General features: G+C 38.6%; 2 protein-coding genes across 8 annotated transcripts in view; one reads left to right on the top strand and one right to left on the bottom strand.

Moving 5' to 3' along the window:
- Positions 1 to 13,066, top strand: part of GLYAT (glycine-N-acyltransferase) — a 182,317-nt gene that overhangs the window by 76,205 nt on the left and 93,046 nt on the right. The window lies entirely within an intron of this gene.
- Positions 1 to 13,066, bottom strand: part of LOC100895047 (glycine N-acyltransferase-like protein 1) — a 113,998-nt gene that overhangs the window by 62,841 nt on the left and 38,091 nt on the right. For all 7 annotated transcript variants that reach the window (XM_009008173.5, XM_054240915.2, XM_054240919.2 and 4 more), the window contains exon 2: positions 7,511 to 7,626. The gene's annotated coding sequence lies outside the window, so the exon portion shown is untranslated. The remainder of the gene's footprint in view (positions 1 to 7,510; positions 7,627 to 13,066) is intronic.

Raw genomic sequence — 13,066 nt, 5'->3', positions numbered from 1 at the left:
GAGCAGAAAGATCACTTTGCATAGAATGGGAAACAGGTTTGTTCTAAGCAGTTCTCAGCTTGACTTTTAGTGATTTTGAGGGCCCAAGGTATTTTCCTTTCACATATCCTCCCTTGTTAAAAATCTTTTGGAGAAACCATTTTAGGAAAAAATGACTCTCTGGCTTTGTCTCATCTCTCATGGCTCAGATGGTTTATTCCTAGACAGGTAAGTCCTACATTATTGGGAAGACTCTTTTTTTAGAAGGTTGTGAAGTCTCATGTCCTAGGAAGAGAAAATAGGGGGAGGAAAGGAGAAAAATAACAACAAACAAAAGAACAGTCCTGGAAAATTGATATAAGCCACATTACTCTGAAGTCCCTTCATACATCAGCAGGCAGGTATGAAAGTGGCTTATCTATGTAAATAAGTTGCTATTATTTTCTTCTGAAGATTAAGTTCTCTAGTTTCAGTGTGCAGGGCTTTACAAAATTACAGTTCGTTTTCAGTGACTCCAAATTAGAAAAAAATAGGAGAAAAAAAGGAAAAAAATTAAAAACATTATTTTGAAATCTAGTAGCCATTTTCAAAACATTATTTTGAAAACAAGAAAAATTATGCTTCAGTCCGAACTATAGACAATAATAAAACTTGAAAAATATTAGGCAAGACTAGAATCTAAAAACAGGTCTACTATAGGTTTTGAAACATAATTTTTCTCTCTCCACATTCCCATATTTACTAAAGACAAATCATGGTAGGACTGGTTTGCTTTATTATACTTGGCCTAATTATTTGTATGCAGTACAGCAAGAATAATAATTTTTATAGGCTTTTAATTTGGCTTTGATGAAACTTTGTTCCATAGAAGGAACTTCAAATAAGTCTTTTTTAAAGGTGAGCCCAGCCATGGATTTGTGCCATCAAATACCTATGAGTCAGGTAATCCCCTCTAGCAGTTCCAAGATATACTTGGGGCTTCTGGGCCTGTCAGAAAGTGTTATTCTTTACTCATCACAAGTCAAGAACCCTGTACAGGGGCTATGTAGACAAAAATATGAGGCCAGTTTTTCCAAGGGGCTTTTATTGGTGCCGTAAGTCAAATTTGATTCCTTAAGGCAAACACTGAATTCCAGTAAAAGCCTTGGTAAAATGACCAGTTTCTCGGATTGTGTCCTGTTACAAATGAGAACAGATTCTTATTGCACTTATGCAAATAACTGTATTGTCGTAAGTTAAAAATTTTCACAAATAGTTTCTAGAGAAATCAGGTAGAGAGAAACAAATATGGTTCAAATTCTGTTCATAGGAATATACTTGACTCAATTGTTTTTTTTTTAATTTTTTATTGGATTATAGGTTTTGGGGTACATGAGCAGAGCATGCAAGACAGTTGCGTAGGTACACACATGGCAGTGTGCTTTGCTTTTCTTCTCCCCTTCACCCACATTTGGCATTTCTCCCCAGGCTATCCCTCCCCACCTCCCCCTCCCACTGGCCCTCCCCTTTTCCCCCCAATAGACCCCAGTGTTTAGTACTCCCCTTTCTGTGTCCATGTGTTCTCATTTTTCATCACCCACCTATGAGTGAGAATATGCGGTGTTTCATTTTCTGTTCTTGTGTCAGTTTGCTGAGGATGATGTTTTCCAGATTCATCCATGTCCCTACAAACGACACGAACTCATCATTTCTGATTGCTGCATAATATTCCATGGTGTATATGTGCCACATTTTTCCAATCCAGTCTATTATCAATGGGCATTTGGGTTGATTCCAGGTCTTTGCTATTGTAAACAGTGCTGCAATGAACATTCGTGTACATGTGTCCTTATAGTAGAACAATTTATAGTCTTTTGGATATATACCCAGTAATGGGATTGCTGGGTCAAATGGAATTTCTATTTCTAAGGCCTTGAGGAATCGCCACACTGTCTTCCACAATGGTTGAACTAATTTACACTCCCACCAACAGTGTAAAAGTGTTCCTTTTTCTCCACATCCTCTCCAGCATCTGTTGTCTCCAGATTTTTTAATGATCGCCATTCTAACTGGCGTGAGATGGTATCTCAATGTGGTTTTGATTTGCATCTCTCTGATGACCAGTGACGATGAGCATTTTTTCATATGATTGTTGGCCTCATATATGTCTTCTTTCGTAAAGTGTCTATTCATATCCTTTGCCCACTTTTGAATGGGCTTGTTTGTTTTTTTCCTGTAAATCTGCTTGAGTTCTTTGTAAATTCTGGATATCAGCCCTTTGTCAGATGAGTAGACTGCGAAATTTTTTTCCCATTCTGTTGGTTGCCGATCCACTCTAGTGACTGTTTCTTTTGCCGTGCAGAAGCTGTGGAGTTTCATTAGGTCCCATTTGTCTATTTTGGCTTTTGTTGCCAATGCTTTTGGTGTTTTGTTCATGAAGTCCTTGCCTACTCCTATGTCCTGGATGGTTTTGCCTAGATTTCCTTCTAGGGTTTTTATGGTGCCAGGTCTTATGTTTAAGTCTTTAATCCATCTGGAGTTAATTTTAGTGTAAGGTGTCAGGAAGGGGTCCAGTTTCTGCTTTCTGCACATGGCTAGCCAGTTTTCCCAATACCATTTGTTAAACATGGAATCCTTTCCCCATTGCTTGTTTTTGTCAGGTTTATCAAAGATTGTATAGTTGTATGTATGTTGTGTTGCCTCTGGTGCCTCTGTTTTGTTCCATTGGTCTATATCTCTGTTTTGGTACCAGTACCATGCTGTTTTGATTACTGTAGCCTTGTAGTATAGTTTGAAATCCGGTAGTGTGATGCCCCCCGCTGTGTTCTTTTTGCTTAGAATTGACTTGGCTATGCGGGCTCTCTTTTGGTTCCATATGAAGTTCATGGTGGTTTTTTCCAGTTCTGTGAAGAAAGTCAATGGTAGCTTGATGGGGATAGCGTTGATTCTGTAAATTACTTTGGGCAGTATAGCCATTTTCACGATATTAATTCTTCCTAACCATGAACATGGAATGTTTCTTCATCTGTTTGTGTCCTCTCTGATTTCGTTGAGCAGTGGTTTGTAGTTCTCCTTGAAGAGGTCCCTTACGTTCCTTGTGAGTTGTATTCCAAGGTATTTTATTCTTTTTGTAGCAATTGCAAATGGCAGTTCGCTCTTGATTTGGCTTTCTTTAAGTCTGTTATTGGTGTAGACGAATGCTTGTGATTTTTTCACATTGATTTTATATCCTGAGACTTTGCTGAAGTTGTTTATCAGTTTCAGGAGTTTTTGGGCTGAGGCAATGGGGTCTTCTAGGTATACTATCATGTCGTCTGCAAATAGAGACAATTTGGCTTCCACCTTTCCTATTTGAATACGCTTTATTTCTTTTTCTTGCCTGATTGCTCTGGCTAGAACTTCCAGAACTATATTGAATAGGAGTGGTGAGAGAGGGCATCCTTGTCTAGTGCCAGATTTCAGAGGGAATGCTTCCAGTTTTTGCCCATTCAGTATGATATTGGCTGTTGGTTTGTCATAAATAGCTTTTATTACTTTGAGATACGTTCCATCGATACCGAGTTTATTGAGGGTTTTTAACATAAAGGGCTGTTGAATTTTGTCAAATGCCTTCTCTGCGTCAATTGAGATAATCATGTGGTTTTTATTTTTGGTTCTGTTTATGTGGTGAATTACGTTGATAGACTTGCGTATGTTGAACCAGCCTTGCATCCCCGGGATGAATCCTACTTGATCATGATGAATTTTGATTTGCTGTTGCAATCGGCTTGCCAATATTTTATTGAAGATTTTTGCATCTATGTTCATCATGGATATTGGCCTGAAGTTTTCTTTTCTCGTTGGGTCTCTGCCGGGTTTTGGTATCAGGATGATGTTGGTCTCATAAAATGATTTGGGAAGGATTCCCTCTTTTTGGATTTTTTGAAATAGTTTTAGAAGGAATGGTACCAGCTCCTCCTTGTGTGCCTGGTAGAATTCGGCTGTGAACCCGTCTGGACCTGGGCTTTTTTTGTGAGGTAGGCTCTTAATTGCTGCCTCGACTTCAGACCTTGTTATTGGTCTATTCATAGTTTCAGCTTTCTCCTGGTTTAGGCTTGGGAGGACACAGGAGTCCAGGAATTTATCCATTTCTTCCAGGTTTACTAGTTTATGCACATATAGTTGTTTGTAATATTCTCGGATGATGGTTTGAATTTCTGTGGAATCTGTGGTGATTTCCCCTTTATCATTTTTTATTGCATCTATTTGGTTGTTCTCTCTTTTCTTTTTAATCAATCTGGCTAGTGGTCTGTCTATTTTGTTGATCTTTTCAAAAAACCAGCTCTTGGATTTATTGATTTTTTGAAGGGTTTTTCGTGTCTCAATCTCCTTCAGCTCAGCTCTGATCTTAGTAATTTCTTGTCTTCTGCTGGGTTTTGAGTTTTTTTGATCTTGCTCCTCTAGCTCTTTCAATTTTGATGATAGGGTGTCAATTTTGGATCTCTCCATTCTCCTCATATGGGCACTTATTGTTTTCCTCTAGAGACTGCTTTAAATGTGTCCCAGAGGTTCTGGCATGTTGTGTCTTCGTTCTCATTGGTTTCAAAGAACTTCTTTATTTCTGCCTTCATTTCGTTGTTTACCCAGTCAACATTCAAGAGCCAGTTGTTCAGTTTCCATGAAGCTGTGCAGTTCTGGGTTGGTTTCTGAATTCTGAGTTCTAACTTGATTGCACTATGGTCTGAGAGGCTGTTTGTTATGATTTCAGTTGTTTTGCATTTGTTGAGCAGTACTTTACTTCCAATTATGTGGTCAATTTTAGAGTAGGTGTGATGTGGTGCTGAGAAGAATGTGTATTCTGTGGATTTGGGGTGGAGAGTTCTGTAAATGTCCACCAGGTTCACTTGCTCCAGGTCTGAGTTCAAGCCCTGGATATCCTTGTTGATTTTCTGTCTGGTTGATCTGTCTAGTATTGACAGTGGAGTGTTAAAGTCTCCCACTATTATTGTGTGGGAGTCTAAGTCCTTTTGTAAGTCATTAAGAACTTGCCTTATGTATCTGGGTGCTCCTGTGTTGGGTCCATATATGTTTAGGATCGTTAGCTCTTCTTGTTGTATCGATCCTTTTACCATTATGTAATGGCCTTCTTTGTCTCTTTTGATCTTTGTTGCTTTAAAGTCTATTTTATCAGAGATGAGATTTGCAACTCCTGCCTTTTTTTTGCTTTCCATTAGCTTGGTAAATCTTCCTCCATCCTTTTATTTTGAGCCTTTGTGTATCCTTGCATGTGAGATGGGTTTCCTGGATACAGCACACTGATGGGTTTTGGATTTTTATCCAATTTGCCAGTCTGTGTCTTTTGATTGGTGCATTTAGTCCATTTACATTTAGGGTTAATATTGTTATGTGTGAATTTGATACTGCCATTTTGATGCTAAGTGGCTGTTTTGCCTGTTAGTTGTTGTAGATTCTTCATTATGTTGAAGCTCTTTAGCATTCAGTGTGATTTTGGAATGGCTGGTACTGGTTGATCCTTTCTATGTGTAGTGCCTCTTTTAGGAGCTCTTGTAAAGCAGGCCTGGTGGTGACAAAATCTCTGAGTACTTGCTTGTTCACAAAGGATTTTATTCTTCCTTCACTTCTGAAGCTCAGTTTGGCTGGATATGAAATTCTGGGTTGAAAGTTCTTTTCTTTAAGAATGTTGAATGTTGGCCCCCACTCTCTTCTGGCTTGTAGTGTTTCTGCCGAGAGATCTGCTGTGAGTCTGATGGGCTTCCCTTTGTGGGTGACCCGACCTTTCTCTCTTGCTGCCCTTAGTATTCTCTCCTTTATTTCAACCCTGTTGAATCTGACGATTATGTGCCTTGGGGTTGCTCTTCTTGCGGAATATCTTTGTGGTGTTCTCTGTATTTCCTGCAATTGAGTGTTGGCCTGTCTTGCTAGGTGGGGGAAATTTTCCTGGATGATGTCCTGAAGAGTATTTTCCAGCTGGGATTCATTCTCTTCGTCCCCTTCTGGTACACCTATCAAACGTAGGTTAGGTCTTTTCACATAGTCCCACATTTCTTGGAGACTTTGTTCATTCCTTTTTGCACTTTTTTCTCTGATCTTGGTTTCTCGTTTTATTTCATTGAGTTGGTCTTCGACTTCAGATATTCTTTCTTCTGCTTGGTCAATTCGGCTACTGAAACTTGTGTTTGCTTCACGAAGTTCTCGTATTGTGTTTTTCAGCTCCTTTAATTCATTCATATTCCTCTCTAAGGTATCCATTCTTATCATTTCCTCGAATCTTTTTTCAAATCTTTTTTCAAGGTTCTTAGTTTCTTTGCATTGATTTAATACATGATCTTTTAGCTCACAAAAGTTTCTCATTATCCATCTTCTGAAGTCTAATTCCGTCATTTCGTCACAGTCATTCTCCGTCCAGCTTTGCTCCCTTGCTGGTGAGGAGTTTTGGTCCTTTCTAGGAGGCGAGGTGTTCTGGTTTCGGGTGTTTTCCTCCTTTTTGCACTGGTTTCTTCCCATCTTTGTGGATTTGTCCGCTGGTCGTCTGCGTAGTTGCTGACTTTTCGTTTGGGTCTCTGAGTGGACACCCAGAAGTTGATGATGAAGGATTTCTGTTGCTTGGTTTTCCTTCTACCAGTCTAGCCCCTTCGCTGTACGACTGCTGAGGTCCGCTCCAGACCCTGCTTGTCTGGGGTGCACCTCTAGTAGCTGTGGCACAGCAAGGGATGCTACCAGTTTCTTTTTCTGCTCTCTTTGTCCCAGGATGATGCCTGCCTAATGTCAGTCTTTTGGATATAGAGGGGTCAGGGAGCTGCTTGAGGAGACAGTTTATACTTTATAGGGGTTTAATTGCTGAGCTGTGCACTCTGTTGTTCATTCAGGGCTGTTAGGCTGCTATGTTTGATTCTGCTGCAACAGAGCTCATTAAAAAACCCTTTTTTTTTTTTCTCAAATGCTCTGTGTTGAGGGGTTTGGGCTTTATTTTTGGATGTCCGATCAGGTGTCCTGCCCAGCTAGAAGGCAGACTAGCTACTGTTTGGCTGTCGAGGCTCCACCCTGCTGTTGTGTGATTCGCGCTGTTCCTGCTGGCTCTGCTGTGGTCTCTGCCACGCCCTGCGGCGGAGTCTCTTCGTTGTAGCGTGTTGCCTCAGCAACGGCAGGCTGCGTCAGCAGTGGGAGTGTATCTCAGTTGGGGCGGGTTGCCTCGGTAGTGGTGGACGCCCCTCCCCCACAGAGCGTCTCGGACCGTCTGCTCGGGATAGTTTGAAATCGCGGTTTTGTTCATCCCACTGGGTATCCCAATCCCTGCAATCCCCTGGGCTGGCCTACTGTCCAAGTCTTGTTCAGTCTCAAGTCCAGCCCTCTCAAGTCTCAGGTTGCCGGTTCAACAGGGCACCCGGACAAGCGCGCCCTGTGGGGATTGCTGGGTAGGGCCGGCCGCCGCCGCCCCGGCTGCCGGCTTCGCCAGGCAGACCTACTGCCTGGCGTCCCGTGTCTTTTTTATACTTGGGAGTTTCCCCGTTCTGTGGACAACAAAGATCAGTCTGGAAATGCCGCTCTGACTCACCGTTTGCGGATTCAACGAGAAGAGCTCCAATCCTGGGTTGTTCTCACAGCGCCATCTTGAGTCCTCTCCCGACTCAATTGTTAAAAGCTGCAAATAGCCTAGAAGTTTTCTAGACTCTGAAAAACAAAATAAAAAGATTGCTTTATGCTTCTATTAGTTCAGTTTACACAGTTAACTCCTGCTCTGCTTGATATTCATGAACATTTCAGTTTTCCATGAGAGTCATGAAAGTTGTTTTCTCTGTTCTAATGTTACAATCTCCGAAGTTATCAGAAACCTGCATTTAAGGACACCTGTTGGAGTTCTATAGTTGATTATAAAATCACCTTCTAAAGAGAATCAAAGCAATACAAAACTTTTCTGTGGATAACAGAAGGTTTTAGGGCAGCCATAATCAAGAACACAATTGACAAGGAAATCTGCTATCTCTGTGGAACACAATAATTTGATGTAAGTTATAATTATTGCTGATAATGTACACTAAGTCATAGCAGAATTATATGAGTTTCCCATGATTTTTGAACACATACTAATAACATATTTATACAAAGACAGTCAAAAAACTTGGCCCAGCATGGTGGCTCACGCCTGTAATGCCAGCACTTTGAGAGGCCAAGGCAGGCAGATCATGAGGTCAGGAGATCAAGACCATCCTGGCTAACATGGTGAAACTCTGTCTCTATGAGAAATACAAAAAAAATAGCCAGGTGTGGGGCATGTGCCTGTAGTCCTAGCTCCCCATGAGGCTGAGGCAGGAGAATCACCTGAACTTGGGAGGCGGAGGTTGCAGTTAGCTGAGATCGTGCCATTGCACTCCACCCTCCAGAGTCTCCCAGAGAGACACTCTGTCTCAAAACAACAACAACAACAACAAACAAATGAAAACATCAAACACTATTAATATTTGACTATGTTTCCTATATAATTTTTATAGCAAAGAAGCCAAATTACTTTATTTTGGGACTTTAGGAAACCTAATGCCTTAAAGGATTAATTAGATCAGAAGAAAACAATCTAAAATTTGATTTTGGAAAGTTCGTGAAATATCAAAGGTTTAAAACACTTGATATCATAGATCATTGTAAAATAGGTCATTCATTTGACCAAAGGGATAACTCAAGGACTTCAATAAAAAAGGTAAAAACCTTCAATCTTTGAGAGAGGAAACTTAATTTTCCAAATAATAAGCCCTAATAAAAACAGCTAGAAGCCAATTAAATTTGTTTTTCAAAATTATATAAAGTATAAAATTTTAATCTTGATCATAAGATATAACTTCCATGTGCCTATTGTATAATCATTATAACCTTTATTTAGGAATCAGTAAATGCTTCAAGAAAACCCTGTTAATCTGACACAATGGCCCGTATGCTGATCCTGAATCCATGTGCCTTTCACATTAATGATTAATTTATAGAGAAGCTGGACTTATTTTATCTCTCAAAATTGGCCGTTACAATCACACATGTCCACCTCTTCTATGATAGCCCCTGGGTCTTGAGGAGTTGAACAGCTTTAATTTCTGGCCCTGTGTCTCATAAATACAGTTTATTTTGATTGGCATCTTCCACTGGGACTGAAGATGGGGTTTAATTCCTGTCACTCTTTAAAATTTAGCAGGACTTGGTGTGTTGCTAAATTTAAATCCTTTTTAGACCCAGGATTCAAAGCCCTGTAACGCAATGTTCATGTACCTTAAAGTGCCTGCAGAAGCCATAAAAAAGAATAAGTTCATGTCCTTTGCAGGAACATGGATGAAGCTAGAAGCCATAATTCTCAGCAAACTAACACAGAAACAGAAAAACAAACACCACATGGTCTCACTCATAAGTGGAAGTTGAACCATGAGAACACATGGACACAGGGAAGGGAACATCACACACCAGGAATTGTCAGGAGCTGGGGGGCAAGGGAAAGGAGAGCATCAACACAAATACCTAATGCATGTGGGGCTTAAAACATAGATGACAGGTTGGTAGGTGAAGCAAACCACTATGGCACATGTATACCTGTGTAACAAACCTACACATTCTGCACATGTATCCCAGAACTTAAGGTTAATAAAAAGAAACATAGAAAAGGTGGGACACATACAAATAAAAACTAAAATTCCAGAAATAAAATAAAATAAAATGCATCAATTAAACAGACACGTTGTGTAAAAAAAAGTAAAGGTGAAGTGATTCTATAGGCTCACATAATTAGCAGTGTTTTATATAAAGACATCGATTGTTATAGCTCTCATTAATTAAATACATAGGTTTACATCTCTGTTGTTAAATATATGGTGTTAGCAATGATAATCTAACCTACAAGTAGAAGAAACTTAGGGTATTCTAGTTAAGCTTGAGATAAGATAATAATTCAAAAATGATGGGTAAACTAAAATGTTATATTTAGGTTATATTTCACCCTGATAAAATCAGAGAGACTATATAGCTACCTCTTTTGCCAAAATATGTAATTTACTGAATATGCATGAACTTGAAATGTGGATGTTTATATAATCCTTCTGTATTTATTTTTACTAAGTAATATTGAAATCTTTTACATTTTACCTAAATTTTTAACACAGAAGGTGTCTGACTACTAATTGGTGGCTTAATATTGATTTACATTTCTTTCTTTTTTGCAATTCAACAGTAGGAACTCCATGTTATTAAACTAACATTTGCATTTGTTTTTCTAACCCAGAAGCTTTTTAGAAAGAGATATAACTTAATATTAGAAAACAGGAACACTTTTCACAATTCTATTAATGACTTGGTTGTTCATACATAGTTTAAATTTTTTAATGTTATGCTAATTAGGGTAATATGTGCCTTTATTTTTATCATCTTAACCATTTTGAAGTTTATAGTTATGGATGCTAAGTAGATTCACATTGTTTTAAAAGATATATACTGGTTTTTTTTTTAGATGAAGTTTCACTTTTGTTGCCCAGGCTGGAGCACAACAGTGTGATCTCAGCTCACTGCAACTTCTGCCTCCCAGGTTCAAGTGATTCTCCTGCCTCAGCCCCACAATTAGGTGTGACTACAGGGGTGCACCACCATGCTCGGCTAATTCTCAGTGGCTGATGACTGTAGTCCCAGCACTTTGGGAGGCTGAGGAGGGTGGATGATTTGAGGTAAGGAGTTCAAGGCCAGCCTGACCAAGGTGGTGAGACCCCATTTCTACTAAAAATATATAAAAGATATACTTTTGATGAATGTTTTAATAACTAAACTAATTTGAAAAAAGCGCAGGTGGAGAGATAAATGGATGTAATAACCTTAATTTTTAAAAAAATATTAGTTCTAAGTTTTTTTCTGATGCAAACCAAAACCTAATAATAATGTGACAACTTCATCATATGAAAGTTTTTTTTAAACTCACTCAAAACAGCACAACTACATGGAAACTTAACAATTTGCTCCTGAATGACTACTAGGCAAATAAGGAAATTAAGGCAGAAATAAATAAGTTCTCTAAAATGAATGAGAAGAAAGGCACAACATATCAGAATCTCTGGGACACAGCTAGAGAAGTGTTTAGAGGGAAATATGTAGCACCAAATGCCCACATGAGAAAGTGGGGAAGATCTGAAATTGACATCCTAACATCACAATTTAAAAAACTAGAGAAGCAAGAGCAAACAAATTCAAAAGCTGGCAAAAAAATAAGAGATATCTAAGATCAGAGCAGAAGTGAAGTATATAAAGACACAAAAAAACCTTCAAAAAATCAGTGAATCTAGGAGCTGGGTTTTTGAAAAGATTAACAAAATAGCCAGACTAATGAAGAATAAAAGAGAGAAAAATCAAATAGACAAAATAAAAAATGACAAAAGGGATATCACCACTGATCCCACAGAAATACAAATTACCATCAGAGAATACCATAAACATGTCTATATAAATAAACTAGAAAACTTTGAAAAAATGGATACATTCCTGAATGCATACACCCTCCCAAGACTAAACCAGGAAGCAGCCAAATCCCTGAATACACCAATAACAAGTTCTGAAATTGAGGCAGTAATTAATAGCCTATCAATCAAAAAAAGCCCAGGACCAGATGGATTCACAGCTGAATTCTACCAGAGGTACAAAGAGGAGCTGGTACCATTCTTTCTCAAACTATTTCAAACGATAGAAAAAGAGGGATTCCCCCCAATACATTTTATGAGGCCAGCATCATCTTGATACCAAAACCTGGTAGAGACACAACAAAAAAAGAGAAAATTTCAGGCCTATATCACTGATGAACATCAGTGCAAAAATCCTCAATAAAATACTGGCAAACCAAATTCAGCATCACACCAAAAAGCTTATCCACCATGATTGAGTCAGCTTCATCCTAGAATGCAAGGCTGGCTCAACATACACAAATCAATAAATGTAGCCCATCACATAAACAAAACCAATGAGAAAAACCACATGATTATCTCAATAAATGCAGAAAAGGCCTTCTATAAAATTCAACATCCCTTCATGCTAAAAACATTCAACAAACTGCATACTGATGGAATGTATTTCAAAATAATAAGAGATATTTATGACAAACTCACAGCCAATGTCATGCTTAATGGGCAAAACCTGAAAGCATTCCCTTTGAAAACCAGCACAAGACAAGGATGTCCTCTCACCACTCCTATTCCACATAGTATTGGAAGTTCTGGCCAGGCCGATAAGGCAAGAGAAAGAAATAGAGCATGTTCAATTAGAAAGAGGGGAATGCAGATGACAAGATTTTATATTTAGAAAATCCCATCGTCTCAGCCCAAAATATCCTTAAGCTGATAAGCAAATTCAGCAAAGTCTCAGGATACAAAATCAATGTGCAAAAATCAAAAACATTCCTATGCACCAATAATAGACAAACAAAGACCAAAATCATGCGTGAACTCCCATTCACAATTGTTACAAAGAGAATAAAATACCTAGTAATAAAACTGACAAGGAATGTAACCGGCATCTTTAAGGAGAACTACAAAACACTGCTCAAGGAAATAAGAGAGGACACAAACAAATGGAAAAATACTCCATGCTTATGGATAGGAAGAATCAGTATTATAAAAATGGCCATATTGCCCAAGGTGATTTATAGATTCACTGCTATTCCCTTCAAGCTACCATTGACTTTTTTCACAGAATTAGAAAAAACTACTTTAAATTTCATACAGAACCCAAAAAGAGTCCATATAGTGAAGACAATTCTAAGGCATCACACTACCTGACTTAAAACTTTACTCAAGGCTATAGTTACAAAAAGAGCATGGTACTGGTACCAAAACAGAAACATAGACCAACAGAACATTACAGAAGCCTCAGAAATAACTCCACACATCTACAACCATCTGATCTTTGACAAACCTGACAAAAACAAGTAATTAGGAAAGGATTCCCTGTTTAATAAATGGTGTTGGGAAAACTGGCCAGCCATATGCAGAAAACTGAAACTGAACCCCTTCCTTACACCTTTTACAAATATTACTCAAGATTGATTAAAGACTTAAATGTAATACCTAAAACTGTGAAAATTCTAGAAGAAAACTTAGGCAATACCATTCAG

This window comes from Callithrix jacchus, chromosome 10 (genome assembly GCF_049354715.1).
Source record: "Callithrix jacchus isolate 240 chromosome 10, calJac240_pri, whole genome shotgun sequence".
NCBI lineage: Eukaryota > Metazoa > Chordata > Mammalia > Primates > Cebidae > Callithrix > Callithrix jacchus.
The sequence above is the reverse complement of the archived record's forward strand: the minus strand, read 5'-3'. Positions and strand labels throughout refer to the sequence as shown.